At 37.8% G+C, this 5997-nt stretch overlaps 1 long non-coding RNA gene across 1 annotated transcript; it reads left to right on the top strand.

Annotated features, from left to right (window-relative positions):
* LOC131473324 (uncharacterized) lies at positions 1-4233 on the top strand. The gene is made up of 3 exons (XR_009242174.1): positions 1-117; positions 3554-3658; positions 4143-4233. It is a non-coding gene; the product is annotated as an uncharacterized LOC131473324 (long non-coding RNA).
* The last annotated feature ends 1764 nt before the right edge of the window (positions 4234-5997 follow it).

Below are 5997 nucleotides of genomic sequence, written 5' to 3'. Positions count from 1 at the left end.
GGTGGATGAACATGTAATGGAGTTGCAGCATCAGTCGCTGACCAAGGAATTACTGGGGAAGTTGGTGGTAGAGGGAGGCTATTGACATGTCACAGCAAGATGCTCAAAAATGTAGAGGTAAGTGAAATTTTACATTATAATGAGCTAAACAGCAGGCCAGGTGGCTAAAGAGTTATTGCTAAAATGTGTTCGTTAATTACAGTAACTACGTCTTTTCACTCATTGAAAATACATACATACACATGTATTTAAACACACATACACGCATTAATCGAAATATAGTTAATAATAATAATATATGCACATGTAAATGTTCCATGCTCTTTTTTTTTCTTTTCGCTTTGCTGTTTTTTGCGAAAGTTTAGTGTTTAAATGCAGATGGTGTTGTCTGCGACGTTACACGGGAGCCAGACTTTCTGTCTGAACAGTTCCACTGTGAGAACCGATGTCCTCTCACCCGGACCCGCAGCTGCAAAGCTCCCGTTTTCGCGGAACCGCTTGCTGTGTTTCGGCTGCGTCTTCGGTTGTGAGGACTGTGGGTCACATTGCTGATCTGTTCAGAGAGCTTCGCTGGTGCTGCTGCTGCAGGTATCCTGTCTATTTAACAAGTAGGCTATACACTAAATCTATCCCTCTATTCTTAAAAATTAAGTCCACTCTGAATGTTGATACAGTGTGGGTGTTGTAATTATTATTATTTTTTATGACAGTCTTTTCCATTCTTACAACGCACAGTTAACGTGACTGGATTCTGTTTCATCCGGGGAAAGAGTTTGACCCTCAGGCTTTGGACACCTACAGTATTTAGTTGATGACAAACTGTTTCCTTAACCCTCAGGCTTCATTATGATTAATTTCCACTGTGTTAGTGCATATGGCACACTTTCTTGTAAGAAGGTCTCTTGGCAAATTGGAATTCAAATGAAAACATTTTATTAATAGATCAATAGAACACTGAACATTGTTTTCACAATACACTTGAGTATATGGCAGGAATGTTCACTCCCAAGAATTGTTGTCATAAAAGATTAATACTTTTGTCCTGCATCAGTCCTCCTCAAAACCACCAAATATTCAATCATTTCCATATTACAAATGACCTCTTTTCAAATTAAGAGGGGAGGGAGTACATGTTTTATCTGATGCTACACAAAACTAACAATGCTTCAAAGTTAATATTGTGGGTAATCTTTGACATATTCAAGACTGATTAAAAAAAAATCTCCCAGCCACCCAACATTTGTCATATGTGTTGCCAGTACAACCCATGAAATGCTCATTTGTACTTGTCAGGAAGTCACTGCAGCTCTGACCTTGTAACCTAAATATGTTTCTGCTTCAAAATCACTTTGTTTCATACATGAGGCTAATGTCTGGCAGATTATACCAATCTTAGCCAATCTTCATCACTAAGTTTTATGTTAAATCCTGATTCCCATCTTTTTTTTTTATGTATTTTGTAGCATTTTTTATATAGTCCCAATATAATTCTAATTGTGGTTTCTTTGTATGCGTTGATTATGATGATCTGGATCACACTATTCACTTCTCAGGAGGAGTCCACCCTGGTCTCTTTCATATAGTAGTCTCTAAGTTGCAGGAATCCACAGAATTCATGATTGATTATCTAAATCCTTTTTTTCTGTCATATTTTGGAAACTCTCAAGCTGTCCATCTTTCACCATAACACACCATGCTGTGATTCCCTTTGTTGTCCACTGTTTAAATCCTATATCGTACCTAGTCGGTGTAAAATTGCTATCCTATTCAATAAATTAGTGTCTTTCTGTATCTTATATTTTTTTATTATGCTGAACCATATTTTGTATGTGGACATCGTGATTGTGTCTATTTGGTTTTAAATCTTCTTGTATGTTTCTTTATCCCCAATTATATTCTGTACTGGGTTTTCTCCAAACTCTTTTTCTATTTCATTTCACTGTGTCTGGTTTGCACCAACCTACAATATATCTCAATTGGGCCGCATGGTAGTATTCCTTTAATTTTGGAAGTCTCATCCCTCCTTCTTCTTTTGGCAGCTGGAGAGTTTCCAGTCTTATTGTGGATCTTTTGCCACCCCAACTAAACTTTGATATCATTTTATTCCATCTCATAAATTGGGGTTTGGGGGACCTCTACTGGTAGGGCTTGGAATAGGTATAAGGGTCAGGGTCAGCGAGTCGGCGGCACCCCGCTTTACCCGCAGGCTGTAGCAGAGAGCCCCCCTTACAGCAACAACTTTGGCTCTTTCTCTCCCACTCCTGAATTCCCCGCTCCAGAGCCTGATGATGATCATGAAACACCTTTTGTAGAGGTAGAGAAAAAGAAAAGAAAAGCTTGTAGTATAAGTTATAAAATGACGACAAACCCACACCATAGCTTCCCCCCAAACATTTATGACCTCACCCAAAGTTTCATCTTGGAATGCCCATGGCATCCAATCAAATTCTTTTAGAGCCCAACAAATTGAATTCTTGTTGAAAACTGACTTTGACATATTATGTTGTCAAGAACTGAGACTGAACACAAGTAAAGAGTAAAGGTATCCAGCATGTGGAACAAAGGTCTAAGTGTAATTTCTATTGGCGAAAGTAAAGCTGATGGTGGGATCTTTTTTCTAAAACTGGTGATGTCACTATTATTCGTAAAACGAATGAATTCCTAATTTAATTCCTTGTAGATTGCTCATGTTGGATTGTTTTTACCGAGGAGAAAAAATACGAATGATACACATGTACACCTCTCATGAGAGAATAACATTTTTCAACTTTTTAAAAGACTTAAAGAACCGCTATTGGTCGGATACAAAATTATTTTATGTGGCGACTTTAACACTGTCATCGATGTAAACGACAGAGTGAGCTCTAAAGTCTTGAAACTCAGCTCTGACGGTAATCGCTTGACTCAATTCAATTCTTATGTAGACTAATTGTGATCTTAACAAGTCCTGGCAAATTAAAGTAGGCACAAGCACCATGACGTCCAATCTGAAGCAGCATCCTGCAATTTGTCTTCTTATGTCATCACTTTTTTTCAAAGGATGTATGTTACAGTATTTTAAATAAAATACACATAATGGAAATATATTGGTACAAAATATGAAGGAATTTTTATCATCTCCAGAAAAGAGCATATTTTGTATTTTAAATATGTATTTTTTTAATACATGTATCAGAAATACTATATGGGAATAATGAGAACATCCCTGCTTAGAGACATTACGTGAAGGTTGAAAATTGTGTCGCTTTAAATAAAACCCATAACATGAGAAAATAAATTGAAGCACAAGATATAATGATTATGTATAGAAAATGCACTCTGATTTTCGCAGTTGAAGCACAAGAATCTGGATCTTTACAAAACAAATGTTATCTATCCGCAATTCCTATACTCCTATTCCAGATATGTTTGTGATTTAAACAGCATTTGTCTAGTGTAACATTAGTGATACTTTTGCAGTAGTATATTTATTGTGAGACACAATTATACATTTTTCCCAAATCTGTCCATGCCTCATCCATCTCTTCCTCTCCCTTCTTGTCTTCCTCCTCAGCACATGGAGAAGATCGCCATGCTGGCTTTCCATCCAGTTAAGATGCACAGCTGCTATGAGAAGGAGGTGAACCTGAGCCTTGAGGGTCTGCAGCAACAGTTTGACGTGAGCAGCCCGTCAGTGTTTGTCCAAAGGGCCCAGATCCCCATGAGAGATGTGAAACCTCAACTACTGACTAACCAGTCTAATTCGGGTTATTGGTTAACTGGTTAACACAATGGGAAGTTTCTATGAGAGCTAATCATTTTATTGACACTCATTTTATTTCTTGATCATTTTCCTACACTGTAGCTCCTGTTTGACTAGAGTTTGTCAAATAGTTGGATGATGAGGTTCTGACTGTGGCATTGATCAAGGACACAGTAGAACTAAAGGCGAACATCTTTTGGCGGTTTGATAACTCAGTGGACAGTTAAACAGATATAGTTGTCTACAGACATGCCACAATACAGACTGTGGAACTGGGTGTAGTACATTATCATATATTATCATTATTTCATGGGATATTCCTATATGAGTCAGTTTGTCTGGTGTTACATGCATGTATGTCACAAAGTTAGGTACAAAACTACAAATTGTGTTTTACTAGATGTTTGAGCAGATCCTTCATCAGAGTCTCGAGTCTCAGGGTACAGAGGAGCTGTGTAAGATCATCCAGCACTGCCAGGACAGAGTCATTAAGGTAATACACAAAGAAAACAGGCTTGTGCATCAAATTCTTGCATAACATCTACATTAATATTAAATAATATTACATCTGGCATACTCCAGCCCTGGGAGTGAAACTTTTGGTCTGGCCTTGTTTTAGTGTTAATGAAAATTCAGGTTCACCTTTATCAATTTATTAATTTTTTAACAAAGAGTCCAGGATACCGGGCAATATCCCAGCTTAATCCCTTCTGTGCATGGTCCTCTGATATTTTCAAGCCTCAACTTGCCAGCTCCATGTTTATTTTTATTATATCAGAAAGTATGAGTGTGTGGATGAGCTAACTCATGCTTTTGAAGCATGATGATGGTCGCCACAGCGGTTGTCTTCCAGATAGAGATTAGATAGAAAATAAAAACTCCAAACTCAAGGAATAAACACTTGACTTTTGCGAGAACAGGTGAACGTCACATAGTGTACCCTGAGACATTATTGCTCTGGACCATAATCATCAATTGGACTGATAAGAGATTGCCGGCATCTTGTGAAATGTGCCAGTACACAAATAAAAGTGCCGGTTCTGTGTACTGGACAGTACCGGGCCACTTCTAGTTAATAATTGTACTGTAGTGACAGTGATGGTATTTTATGTACACTTAATGTCTCTTATGTGATCTTATTCTTTAACAAACAAGTGCACAATAAAAATTCACTGGGAATTCTAAACAGCACATTGCAATTTCTGCAATTATTTTCAAAGTATTGATCAGTAATACAGTGAAAATGAGAGGAAATGTTTAAGGTGTGTGCCCCTCAATGTTCTGCTTGCTCTCCTAAAACATTCAGTTATAGGGGGGGCTACTGTGCTCCTAGTAAAAAGTTAGTCTGGTGCCCTGCATACATTGTTCTAAAGGGTTTATGGTCTCAGTTCCTCTTTAGTAGAGCTGCATGTCCACAATGTAAATTTAATTTTACATTTAAATGCAGAGCTGTCAGTCCCACCGTGTGTGATTGACAGCTCTGCATTTCATGGTTGCAATGTTGCAGTTATAGGTGGATTTGTAGTGGACAAGCTATCAGTATCCATCCCTTCTCTTATAACTATGGTTGTTTCTGGTTTCAAAAACTAACATGGTGTTGCCCAAAATACTAAACTCCAACATTTAAACAGGGGAGTCTACCCATCAGTGGCAACCCAAATAGTTGACACTTCCCAACCTTATGAGAACCTGCCTCTCAAAATGGGTTATGGATTCATATTTTATCTCTGACAAATGAAATGTGAATTATGATGAGGAAGGCATGACAATATTATAGCTATATCATGACATGAGACGAGATATGATCTTAGAATTTTGATATTGTCATATCGTGATCGGGTATTTGTGATGAATTTTCCTGGTTTGAGAATTTTGGTGAAAATCAAGCTCAAAAGTCAAGATTTTGACAATTATTTTGCAACAATTCGTGACTTTGCACTGCCCTCTAATGGCCTAATATGATTTCCCATGAAATATGTCACCTGCTTTGCATACTACAGCTCCTTATTTTTCCAGTGATCCCCTATATGTCCATATCTACTGTGGACTATAGGAGAAAGTCCATCTCAAATATGAATGCTGACTGAATTCTATTGCAACCATTCCTGAATTTGCACTTCTCCCTACTGGCCGAAACGTGCATTTTTTAAGGTGGAATCGAAACTTAATGAAAATCGGAAGCGAATGTGGAGCCACCTTCAGCATCATCATGTCATTGTTCCCAATAGAATGAGTGCGTGAGTTTTTGGTTTTTT

The sequence above is a fragment of the Solea solea genome, chromosome 1 (assembly GCF_958295425.1).
Source record: "Solea solea chromosome 1, fSolSol10.1, whole genome shotgun sequence".
Lineage (NCBI taxonomy): Eukaryota > Metazoa > Chordata > Actinopteri > Pleuronectiformes > Soleidae > Solea > Solea solea.
The sequence above is the reverse complement of the archived record's forward strand: the minus strand, read 5'-3'. Positions and strand labels throughout refer to the sequence as shown.